Source organism: Coturnix japonica, chromosome 5, assembly GCF_054131305.1.
Source record: "Coturnix japonica strain WE chromosome 5, WE-NBRP24, whole genome shotgun sequence".
NCBI classification, from domain to species: domain Eukaryota; kingdom Metazoa; phylum Chordata; class Aves; order Galliformes; family Phasianidae; genus Coturnix; species Coturnix japonica.
The window spans coordinates 38,206,252-38,218,610 of record NC_140667.1 but is presented as its reverse complement, the minus strand read 5'-3'; the positions used below and the strand labels follow the sequence as shown (position 1 = coordinate 38,218,610).

Sequence of the window (12,359 nt, the reverse complement as noted above, 5' to 3'; positions counted from 1 at the left end):
GTAAAACATCTGTAGCATGCCTCATGTCGGCATCCTATGTAATGATAACACGTTGCACAAGAAAGGACAAAAACATCACAGCGTTATACAGAACTCACCTCAAAGTTACCCACGTCTATCCTACATTTTCTGGCCCTTGAGGAACCACTCAAAACAGCCAATGGAAGGGGCAGAGCTCTTACAGCCAAGCAAGCCCAAGCTCTCCAGGCAGTGCAGTACAGCCTTACAACTGGAACTGCCACTCTTTGTGCAAACAGTTCAGAGCCCTCCATGTTTTTGGGCAACCTTGCACTCACTAATGTACAGCCCCTACATGTACTACATGATATAACCTACATGTACTCCTATGAATGGCATTAGATGTTTTTTGCGTTACCTTGGTAGCACTTTGGCCAACAGCCCTCTTGCTCTGTGCCATTTACTTTGCATACTCATCCTGCTGAGAACTTGAGACATTTTTCTCAGCATCCTTTTGAACACTCAGCATCAACATCATACTCACTGTCTTATTCTCTTTTATAACTATATATATATATATATATATATACACATACATACATGTATATATATGTATATATGTGCAACCACCTCCTTTTCATTTAAAACCTTCACTAGTCACTTCATTGATGGACCAGTATGTCTCCCTACCTCCATCAGAAGGATGATGGGAAGTTTTGGGACAGAAAAACTTCATCAAGTAAGAAGTAAGCTGTTTAAAGACAGCAGATGGAAGACGCACAGACACAAACTCCAAAGCAAGGGCCGCAGCTTGAATTATTATTGTAATCCTTTGCCACATGCCTACATAAAACTTGACAACAGCTAAGCTGTCAACATGCTATCATACCACCCATTCTGCTGACCAATCTTTGTTTTTCTGCACTCCCCCAGTTATCTGTGTCCATCTGTTGTCTCTTGTCTCATTATTAGCTTGCTAGCTCTTCGGGGCAGGGAACATTTTTTGCCCTGTGTTTGATCCTGGACTGTGTAGGTGCTACCACAATAGGCAGGGATAATAATAACAAAAATAATTAGATTATGTCTCACTAACTCCTTGGATTTGAATGTTTCCCTCCTAACTTCACAGTAGGGTTCACAAGTAATTATTACTTCATGCAATATGGAGCCTCATAAACAAATAGCTACACCCCAGCCTATCTCTGACCATTTCATCAGTCACCCCACTTCATACCTGCATGGGCTGAGCTCTGCATGTGCTTCAAATGGTGAGTGTGTGTGTGTGTGTGTGTGTGTGTGAAATCAGCTCCAGAGGAAAATACTGGCCTTGTTGTATAGCAGAACTAATGCCCTGGATATAACCCTTGGATAGATTTTCCCTGGACAGAACAATGTTCCTACACACAAACTGTTGCCTCCTACTGTTATGTGTCAACCCTGACTCACTTCTACTGCAAAGAAGTAGAGGATAATTTCTTCATCCTCCATTCTGAAAATGGCAAGAACCTGCAGTTACAACTTCTTTAAAGGCAGAAAGAGGTTATATCATGAACTTCACACACACGCGGTAGTCAATTCCAGTGTTGCCCTTGTTCAACAAGTATATATTCCTGGATGTTCTGCTCTTTGAGATTTGTAGAGGAACTGGATCTCTGCATTGGATTTGCTCAGAAATTCACCCTTGGGCCTGATTAGTGTCTGTACACATAAATTCAAGATGTAGGAAAAAAAAAAAAAAAAAAATGTAAGAAAGACACAACATAATGTCTTGAATTGTTTTCCATTAGGCACTGAGGAGGTTTTTCTAAGCCCTCGGGGAGTTAGAACAGTAGCCTCTCTGGAAGTACCATCAGCCCCTTTCACAAGTACTGAAAATCCACATCTTTACTAGACAAGGCTTTAGGGTCCCTTATCTCCAACCATCAGAATCTAACACACCTTCCAGCAATACCTAACACACACTACTCTGCTTTAGGTAACTGGAAGAACAGTTCATTCCACAGATGAAAATCCTGTGCCTTTGTTCAATGTATTTCATGGAAAAGCACAGAAAAATCATTTTTCAGAGATGACAAAACACTAAAAACCTGAAGTGGATAGGAATATAGGAATTGTAACAAAACAAACTAGATAAAATCTGGCAGTTCTGTGTCTCACCTGCTCTTAAAGCTTCCTGTGACAGAAGCACCACAGCCTCTCTCAGAAGTTATTTTCATGCTTACCTATCCAGTCACAAAGCTTTTCTTAGTATCCATCTCCACATCTTCCTTGTCGTAATTTAAGCTCATTACTCTCATCCCATCCTCATTTGACACAGAGAACAATTAGTCATTGTCTCTTTTAAAACAAGATTTCAAATACTGGAAGTCTTTTCATGTCCTTTGTCAATCTTCTCACCTGTAGACTAAACCAACTGAGTTCTGGGATCTTCTTCTCACAGGTGACACTCGCTGCTCTGGGCACCTTCTCATCTCCTTCCACCATTTCTGGGTTTGCTGCTCATGTTGGACACAGTGTTTGGCTGTCGCTTCAGCTGTGGCTGCTAGAGTAGAAAAACTACCGCCTGTGTGCTACACGTGACATTTCTGTTAAATATACCCTGAAATGAGATTTGCTTTTTTGCAGTGTCACCACACTGTTGACTCACATTCTGTCTCTGACTCACTGTAGTGCCTCCCAGATCCTTTTCTGCAGTACCGTTGCCTGGCTTGTTATTCCCCATTTTGCATGTAGGCATTTGATTTCACCTTCCCATGCACAGTACTTTTCGTTTGTCTTCAGTGTATTTCTCCTTACTGAATTCAGACCGTTTTCCAGTTTATCAGGTATATGGCCAATGCTGTGCCAAGATCAACTTCCTGCTTTGTGTTACACATGGGGAAACAGAGAGCGAGGAAGAACTGTATTCACACAAACTTCTTAAAGGAGTAATTAAGAGAGTTATTGCCTTATAAAAAGCTTATCAATTTGTCACTCCCTTTTCACTCTGCATTTCTATGCGATACACCATGGTCTTATTAAGCAAACAGCAGCTCACTGAAGCCTTATAAAATGCATTTATTCAATAGAATTATAATCCACTGTCAAAAAGGACTGCAATATCCCAAGCACTACATCACTCTGACCCAAGTGGGAACCAAACAGAGCTTCTAGCAATGTATCAGTGTATTAACTAGGCCATATCAACCAACAAAAAGGACAAAGGAAATATATATATATATATATATATATATATATATATATATATATATATATATATATATGCATTGTGGTCCACTGTTGTTAGATACACTGTCAAATATGTATTTGATTAATGACTTGTATGAAAATACATGGGGAATCAATTTGTTTCCTTGTGTTTTCCCACAAAACTCTTTGGCTCCCAGAGATGAAGCTGGTATTCTAAATGTATCTGCCTCAGATTCTGTTGTATCAAGCCCTCTTTCAAAGCACTGCATGAGCTAGCCAGACAAACCAGCAGATTTTTATTCTGGAGCTTCAACACAAGCATATGGAGTTCTGTAAGAAGGCAGATCCTGCCACAGAATTCCTACATTCCCCTTTTCCATGCCCTATCTAAAGCTTTTTTCAGTAGTGCCCAGGGATAGAACAAGAGCCAATAGGTACAAACTAGAACACAGGAGGTTCTGTCTGAATGTAACAAAACTCCATTACTGTGAGATTAGCTGAATACAGGAAAAAGTTGCTAAGAACATTTGTGCTCTCTCCCTCCTTGAAGATATTCAAAAGCCATCTAGCCACAGTCATCTGCTCTAGGTGACCCTGTTTGAGCAGTGGCATTGGACAAGATAACCTCCAGAGATCTTTTCCGACTTCCACCATTCTTTGGGTTTCACCAGTCATCAACAAGTCAAATATCTTCCTGAAAAATAGATTCTCTGTAGCTTAAGTCTGTTCCTCATGCTACAAAGGAAACTCCTGTAATCTGATACTGAGGAATGGTACAGAAGGAAATTCAGCAGCCAACAAGAATTCCTTCTTAGGGTAATTCTGCTATTTTGATTATTGTATAAACTGATAAAGATCTTTGCAAGAACACTTTAATTCAGACTTCTGATATGCTCAGAAAGGTCAGACAGGTTATTCCCTCCTTTCTATTACTTCCCAGAACTGCTGAAGACAGAAAGCCCAGTGGTCAAAATAATTCAAATCAAATTGTTTAATGCCACACAAATGTACTGATCACATCAGCTGAAAGATTTATTCCACATATGATCTCAAACTAAACCAAGGACTCATCTTTCTTACAACACCCTAGCACAAGGAAAAAAGGGAAGGAGTGCAGCATGTCCATCCATTATGTCTTCCAGCATAGACAGAAGAGACTTCAGCCAAGTAAAGGAGGGAGATATCATAATCTTGTCTCACCTTTCATTGTTCCGAAGACCAGAAGAGAAAACGTTAAATATGCACATCACAATTTTATACCTGTATTCAGTAACTGATTACAACAGAAACAAATGAAGGTCAGTTGAGCTACTATATATCTGGAAGGAAGGAGAGCAAGCACACCAGTAGGACTGGTCCTTTAACTTGCACCACAGCTTAATTCACCCAGAGATACAACACTAACTACAAGAGTAGAAAAGAGAGCGTCAAACTGATCAGAAAGCTTCTTGAGTGATAACATTCCCTGAGGGATTCTAAACTTCAGGTGAGCAGGTTTTTTTTGCAGCCCCTCTGTTGCTTCCCTCCATGACTGGTCACAAAGACAGCTGACAGAAGGTCCTTCCACACATCCCTTACCAGATCCCATTCCTCCTTGCTCCATTTAGTTTCTGCAGTTCAAGCAGATTCCTTTCTTTTCATGAAATCAATGTTTAATTAACACATTACTGGCAGAAAAAAAATAAAAAAATATAAAAAATTTTTAAAAAAAAAGAGAGAAGAAAAAAAAAAGGAGGGGCTGCAACAGCAGACTGAAATGAAGCCAGCACCTCCCTACTCTGCAAATGCAGCCAGCCCCATCAAACAGTTACCCTGTTGGAGAGCTCTTCTTCACTCAGCTGCCAGCAAACATCATCCTTTTCCTTGTTTACCTTCCTTTGCATCCCCATGGGACTCTTCCGCTCCTTAGAGGTGGTACACAACAGCAGAAAATACAGGCTCATATTGCAGAAAGTAGATGGAGAGAGCAGAAAGTGCACTCTGGGTAGCCTTACACTATGGTCAGCACCCCACCTTTAAGCTTGCCATCCCTGGTGGAGCAGGGATTCCCCTGATGCCTTCCCCTCACTAAACACAGCAATAGGAGATGTGCAGTTGGTGTGGGACAGTAAGCTTTGCCATGAGCTCCCAGGGTCAAATTCACCAACAGATTCTGGGACTACACAGTTACATGTACCCAAAGGCAGCAGAAAGACTACTGGCAGCTTCAAGGGATTTACATCATGCCTCCTCCCCTCACCTCCTCCCAGCTTCATCAATTATTATTCTAGCCCATTCTTTGGCTCTCATCCGGCTGCTGGGAGGTACTTGGATGTAGGGGATGCTGCAGCATTGTCAAGGGCATTGTCTGGCAGGCTCTGGGCACCCTTCCCGCTGAGCACCCAGTCACCCTCATGACAGGGTTGGTACAGCAGGCAAGATATTAGAGTACCAATGAACTCCAGGGCTGCCCTGCCCTAGTTATAAAAAAGACATCGGGATCTTTGAAAGAGTCTACTATCCCAGCACTGCCATTCCCAGGATCCAAAGCTTCTAGTGTTAATTAGTTCCTGTGATGTGATGGATGACAAGCAGCAGGGCCAGGAATGACACAGGCAGATTGTGTTCAAAATAAGCCATCCCTCACCATCAAGGGCAAAGGAAAGGAATCTGGAGAGGACAGGAGCTAAGCACACCGCTGAGAGATGACAGGTATGCTGACAGATGCCCCCTCATCCCTGATATTCTCTTCCCATCACCCCAGATCACTCTTTCTGCCAGCAGACAAGAAATAGGCAGGGGAATATGCCTGGGGGAGAACTTGGGCACAGGGATGTGAGAGGTAAGGGGAAAGCTCCGAGAACTGGGGAAGTTAGGCAGATGAAGGGCTAACTCCCTCTGTGGTAAGGGGCTACATTTCAGACAGAGCTGAGTTCCTGCTAGCTGCATGCACATCTCCAGAACCCTCTGCAAAGTCTTGGTGCAATGCCTGCAGCAACTGGGGTCCCAAGAGGCTGCATTCTTTAGCCCAGACAGAGGGCTCTGCCAAGCTGGCTGCATGGTGTGCTTTTTCCAGCTGCTGTCCACAGAACTTATACTGAGCCTTTTTCTGTGAATGACAAGAGGCACTGCATCTCCACCTTTCCTTAAGAAAGAACCCAGGATCTTCCAATACCACTGACATTTCCCCACTAGGAGTTCAACATCCCAACTTCTCAAGCATAATGCTAAGAAGATACCACATATAATTTCCAGTAGACTTCAGTAAAACCATACACAGGTTAGCCAAGCTCAAATTTATGACTTTTCCTTGCCAAATAATACAAACTGGTACAAATACAGAGCGCTAAAGGTGCCATTCCTCTGCACACAACAAGAGAAATGGGAGAACTTTACTATGCTGTCTTTCTACAGTCCTGTCTAGTTCTGGATGATTGGATCAATGGCAAGAGTTCAAAACATCACCTTTGATGCTCCAAGTCCTTTATACATTTAAACTGTCTCAGTTTATGCCTATGCAAGGAGAAACCAGAGGAAAGAAAAAGCAAATCACCTGTCTCAAGATTATATAGTGTGCTGGTTTCAAGAATGCAACAATCCTACTAGTATCTTGGTTTCAAAAACACTAAATAGTCCCCTCTCCATCTGCTGTATGAATTAAGAGCTGACTTTGCTAGATTGACAGATTCTGCTATTAACTAGAAGAGAAAGATGAAGGAGAAAGACAGCTGATAAAAGTTTCCAAAGTCTAACCAAAATTTGGATAACTTCTGGCTCCAGCTACATTGGCAACAGTGACAAAATAAAACCTATCTCCTTATTGTTCTGCTGGGGGCAGGGGCATGTCTTTTGAATTACTGTCAGAGATTATTACTTATCCTGGTTTTGGTCATCACAAAGTTCCTGGCTCAGTCATTTTGTTCTCGGCCATATGACTATGCGTCCTCATTCTTGAGGAGAAGAAAAAGGAAAACTTAGCAAGGGAGTAAAATACAAGCTGCTTCTCTTTAGACAAACTGGAGCATTGGATGAAGATGCAGAAGACAAAAGCAAGAAATTCAGTAGATCCACTGAAATACCACTACTGCTACACCAAGAAAGGGATTGCATTTTCCTTCCCAGGAATGTACTAGACAAGAGCCAGACTTCGTGTATTTTTAAGATATCCTCTAGGGTGACACTTTGAATCTGGCCCTAACGCGGAGAGAAAAAGAGTTGTCTGATGCCTTGATAACTGGCTCAAAAGAGGGAAAAGTAAGGAAGTCACCTACCCATTTCCTTTTTACTCAGAAACTTAGGTCTTAAAATACACTATTACTACCACCACTAATTACCTCTGGCACCACTGCTCACCTTCTCAGTGCTCTGCTAGAATTGAATTCTTCTCACATCTCTAGGGTGCAAACCACTCAGGATCAGGAGTTAATTCCACCACTAAGTGAAGTTCACCCTGCACCACCAGCTATGCAAGCTCAAGGACTGACAGAGAAACACAGTAGACAAAACTCACTTTGGAGTCATTGAGATTCACCTACTGTAATGTTTTTTTCCAATCTTCCCTATCCCTGCTAATAAATAGTAAATACCTGAGTCAGTGGGAAACAGAGGAACCATAAGACCAGGGCCCACCCTTGCCCAACAGGATAGCAAGGTGGCAGACCCAGGTGAGCGCTGTTTAGCCAGCCACTGCATCATCTTCATACAGGAACCATGCTCACCCCAAAGCACACGGGCACCACAACAAGGATTCTGAAGTGGCTGAGGAAAGAGCAGGGCAGGGAGAGACCAAAAGCAGCTCCTGCTGAGGATAGGCAGCCAAGGGGGCGTGGCAGAATATGCCATCTCTTTGGCATTACCCACCACAACAGCAGTAAACAGGCACACCCTACCCCATTGTCCTGACCCTGGTTTACCATTATACCCGAAGGTCAGACAGAAAGGATTAAAGCAGAAGGCAAACAGTAGCCCTGGATAGACCTAGTCGTTGGGCTTTTGCTATTGCTTCATGAAGTGGAAAGATCCAGAAAGGTGAAGACCTGTGAGCAAGCACAGCCACATGCAGGAGAAGAGAAGCAACGACTGGTAGAGCACCGGGAGCCTTCTTCCTGTGGCCACCCTCTGCTGAGCTTGCAAGCAGACCACAACCCAGTGGGGAAGGTCTCCACACCCGAGGAGGAAGGTGCCAAGTAGATCTGCAAGCCTCACTCCCCACCCTACACATCCAAGGTTTGCTGGGACCTTCTTCTTGCTCCTACAGGCAGAAAGGAAGGAAAGGAGGGAGGAAAAAAAGGATTATTGTCTTCCTTTCTTTTTCCCACCCTTTTCCCTTCTTCCATGCATACCTAAAAAGCCATGTTCCTCCTGTACATCCTATAACAGAAACATAAGCAGCTTCCCCTTCTTTCAATTCACCACTCTCCATCAGGGACTGCACAGAAATGGCGATGTTCCTGTATCGTCTGGATCAACGGCACGGACAAGCTCAAGGAGGACAAGGGAGGCTGGCATGGGAGGACGAGGCAGGAGGCTTTGTTTGTTGCTGGTTCCACCCCCTCTTTCCATCGCAATGCCCTCCAGCTCGGACACGTGAGGAGGTGGTGGGAAGGGAGGGGGCCAGGGGTGCCTATGAATTTTGTTCCCCCCGTCAAGGGGACAGCTCACTCCCCCAAGCACGCCTGGCTCTGCTAGAGCTCCCTGGAGTAACCTTTATTCCAGTGTGTCGCAAGCATGTATTTCACGGATGGTTACACTGAATCATTATCACCAGACGTTCATTTGACCAAAATAATGTTATTAGCATCGTCAGGTCCATTCTCCCCCATCTCTCCCTCCCTCCCCAGTACATACGTGCTGCCTCTAAGCCCCGGGTCCCTTCCATCCACACAAGGCACACCCCTCCCCGGCACAAAATCTCATGATGTGTGACACAATGTCCTGGAAAAGAGAGCGGCGAGATGGGCAGGCGGAATGGATGGACGTGCCTTTGGCATTTAATGTGCTCCCAACGCTCTGCCAATGTTTATCAGCCATACACACACACACACACACAAAGGCATGCACGCAAAAAATCGGGATTAAATCACGGCCCATCATAGGTACGTGACCACAGGCACCTGAACGTGTGCACGTGTGCCCAAGCTGTGGTCACAGTCCTGCTGGTCTCCCAAATCTGCGTGGCATGAAGCAAAGGTCATCGTGCCACTGTTGTGATGCACTAAAAACCACCGCAGAGCCATCAGGATGTAACACAGAATTTTCTCGTCAAGGGACAAGAAACCTTCAGAGGGGTGGGGGCTGGGAGGAGAAAAGCGGGCGTGCGGATGGGGGGATGGAGGGAAATGGCAGAAAATGGGGAGGAAAATGAAGAATACAAAGCTCCACTTCGCTAATCCAAGATAGACAATCCATCCCTTCCCCCTCTCTATGCCCTCCCTCCCCCTGAAATGTTGGTGCAGATGGATTTCTGTATCTTGGTTTTGCAGCAGTGGGTCTAATGACTCCTATACCAAACCCCCTCACTATCATAACCCCTCCCACTATTTTTTTTTTTAGACTGGGCTGAAGAATAATGTGTTTTTAGAGATAATGGGTTTTATAAAAAGAAAGAAAAAGGGACGCAACGCAGACATTATGTGAGTAGGCTGCTCCCCGCATCACCCCCATCTTCTCCCAACCGCATATCCCGATTTCTCCCCCTCCCATCTTTCTCCAGCCTTCCCCATCAGCTCCCCCAAGGAAAGGGAAAAAAAAAAACCCACAACGCGATCTGGGGAGCCGATCTCAAAATCCTAAGCACTAATCCGCTTGAATTTGTTCTTCCCCTTATATAAGCAGCAGCACGTCAACATGTTCAGTGGAAAGGCAGCGTAAAATGAGGCCAGGCTACAGCCATGGAATGGGGCTGATATCGGCAGATATCGCGTCTATCGAGAAGCCGTTCCCACCAGGACGATGAAAGCAAGTGTTGGGCTTTCAGCCCCTTATCTTCGCTTATTTATTTGTCTATCTCTCAATGCTCGCTCTCATTTTATTTCATTTCATTTTAGTTTCACTCTACTTCATTTTCTAAAGGACGAAAGTGAAATAAATAATTAAAAGGCAGAGACATACCCCACTGGAAGGTGCCCGAATGCTCCAGAAAGAGAATCCTCACCTCCTAACTTCTTTTTCTTTTTCCTTTTTTTATTTTTCTATATATTTTTTAAAATAAATTTACACAGTCCTGTTGCTCCCGCTATCCCCAAATATCCAACATCCCCATCTACTACGCCCTGCTCCCAAAAACCAGACACTTTCTTAGAGAGAGAGACAAATGTTTAGGAAGCTGACAAAGACCGAAAAAGAAACCGATAGAAAAATGGAAAATGAGCTCTACAATAGCCAAGTTTGCTCAATGGATAAAAGCACGCCCAGTCCAAAACCAACAGCAATAATCTCTGCGATGTCCTTCCCCCAAAACAAGATTCACCCTCAGATAAACTTGCCCAACTTAACACCGATGACCATTTTAACTTAAACCAACAACAAACGTAACAACCTCCTGGCTCACGCTACGATAAATAACCGACTGTGTCGCCCCGGCAAACAAAACCCTTTGGGATGAATTTTTCCCCCACCTACCCAAAATCTCTCTCAGACTTTTTGCAGCTTTAGGTATGAGTTCGCCCCCTCAATAGCAGCCCCTCAAAAAATGCCATCAGCAGAGAGCGGTGAGCGGCCGCATCAATGCCCACCGCTTCGGGAGGGCTGCGTGCTCACCACAGAACAATTGCGTGCAGGAAAAAAATACAGGAGGAACAATTAATGTTTAAAAAAATAATAATAATTTTTCAAAACTAGCTTCAATGAAGCGTTGAACTGTTTGACCACAGAAAGGTAGAAAGAGCTTGAAAAAGCAGAAGGTTCAAAGTATCCTTTTTAAAAACAATTTGGTGATTTTAGCCCGGGTTTCTCCTCCCCGGTGCTTTGGTTTTTCTGCCACTGATCTCACACCTCATCTTTTTTATTGTTTTCTTTGAGATGGGGGGGAAAAAATGAGATTTTTTTGTTTGTTTGTTTGAAAGATTTGTTTTTAGAAAAGACATCCTCGGAGAGACCTGCTTAAATACGTTATTTCCTAGCTACAAAGGACTGCAATTAAAAGAAATTTAAAGAGTAAGCAAAAGGCAAGTCACCTGCAAAGCACCAGAGTCGGTGCCCTTAGGTAGGAGAATTACATCACTCCCTGACTGCTCGATGTCCTCTTTTAAATTATAAAGCAGGTGATTTTTATTTTTATTTTTTGACAGGGAAAAAAAATGGGGAAAAAAAGAAAAAAGAAAGAAAAAAGTGGGTATTCCACATATATCTCGCACGAAGAAAGCACTGAACCAACCTTTAAGGTCACTCACTGCCTGAAAACCCACAGCAGCAGCTCACGGTGGAAGTTTTCAGGCAAGACGGCTACTAAATCATTAATACAAACAAATGGAAGGCGGGGAGGAAAGGCGCTACTGTAATAGATCCGAAGACTTGGAGGAGCAAAAAAATATTAAAGCAAAAAAAATAAAACTTTCATCTTCAGCCTCTCTTCGTTTCTCATTAATAATTTTTCGGAAAAGAAATCCTTAAGCTTTAGTCAAGCAAGAGGCTCTCTCTGAGCGTCTCGCTGCCGTAATTCAGCGTAGTGCCGCCTTCTTTTTCACGAGGCCCCCCCGTTTTTCACTCCGAAGAGCCCCGCCGCGAGAAGAGCGGTCACCCAAAAAGTCGGGCAGGGCAGCTGGGGCCGGAGCGTCCCGGGGCCGGGGTATCCAGGCAGCGCCCAGCCCCGCCGGGGCGGCCGGGAAGGAAAAAGCCGGTCCCCGGCACTTCTCTTAGGGGGACAGCGGGAACCCGCCCGTGGAGCTGCCGGCCGGGCAGCTCCCGCTGTGCCGTGCCGAGCCGAGACGCCCCCCGCCCCCTCTCACCTCCGCAGCCGGGCGGCCGCCGGCCGCCGCGCCAAGTCGCGACTCGCCTCCGCTGCGGGGCAGGGGGCTCCAGCGTGGCCCCAGGCGCGGAGGCTCGGGGGGTCACGGGGAGGCTGGGCTGGGCTGGCCGCGCAGAGCCGAGCCGAGCCGAGACGTGCGAACCGCGGGCGGCCGCGGGCGGAGCTGCGCAAGGCTGAGCGCGCCGCGGTGCCGGAGCAGCCCGAGCCCCGCGCACGCCGCCGCCGCCCCCTGCCGCCGCGCCCGGTCCGGCCCCGCCCGGCCCCGGCT

The 12,359-nt window shown here is 45.2% G+C and overlaps 1 protein-coding gene and 1 long non-coding RNA gene across 39 annotated transcripts in view; one reads left to right on the top strand and one right to left on the bottom strand.

Annotated features, from left to right (window-relative positions):
* Positions 1–12,313, bottom strand: part of NRXN3 (neurexin 3) — an 887,795-nt gene extending 875,482 nt beyond the window's left edge. For 35 of the 38 annotated variants that reach the window (XR_014946731.1, XR_014946732.1, XR_014946734.1 and 32 more), the window contains exon 1: positions 12,072–12,313. The gene's annotated coding sequence lies outside the window, so the exon portion shown is untranslated. The remainder of the gene's footprint in view (positions 1–12,071) is intronic. The other 3 variants (XM_085549259.1, XM_085549261.1, XM_085549266.1) reach the window with 2 other exon arrangements.
* LOC146760769 (uncharacterized) lies at positions 9,619–10,087 on the top strand. Its single transcript, XR_014946749.1, has 2 exons — positions 9,619–9,758; positions 9,961–10,087. It is a non-coding gene; the product is annotated as an uncharacterized LOC146760769 (long non-coding RNA).
* Positions 12,314–12,359: the final 46 nt, after the last annotated feature.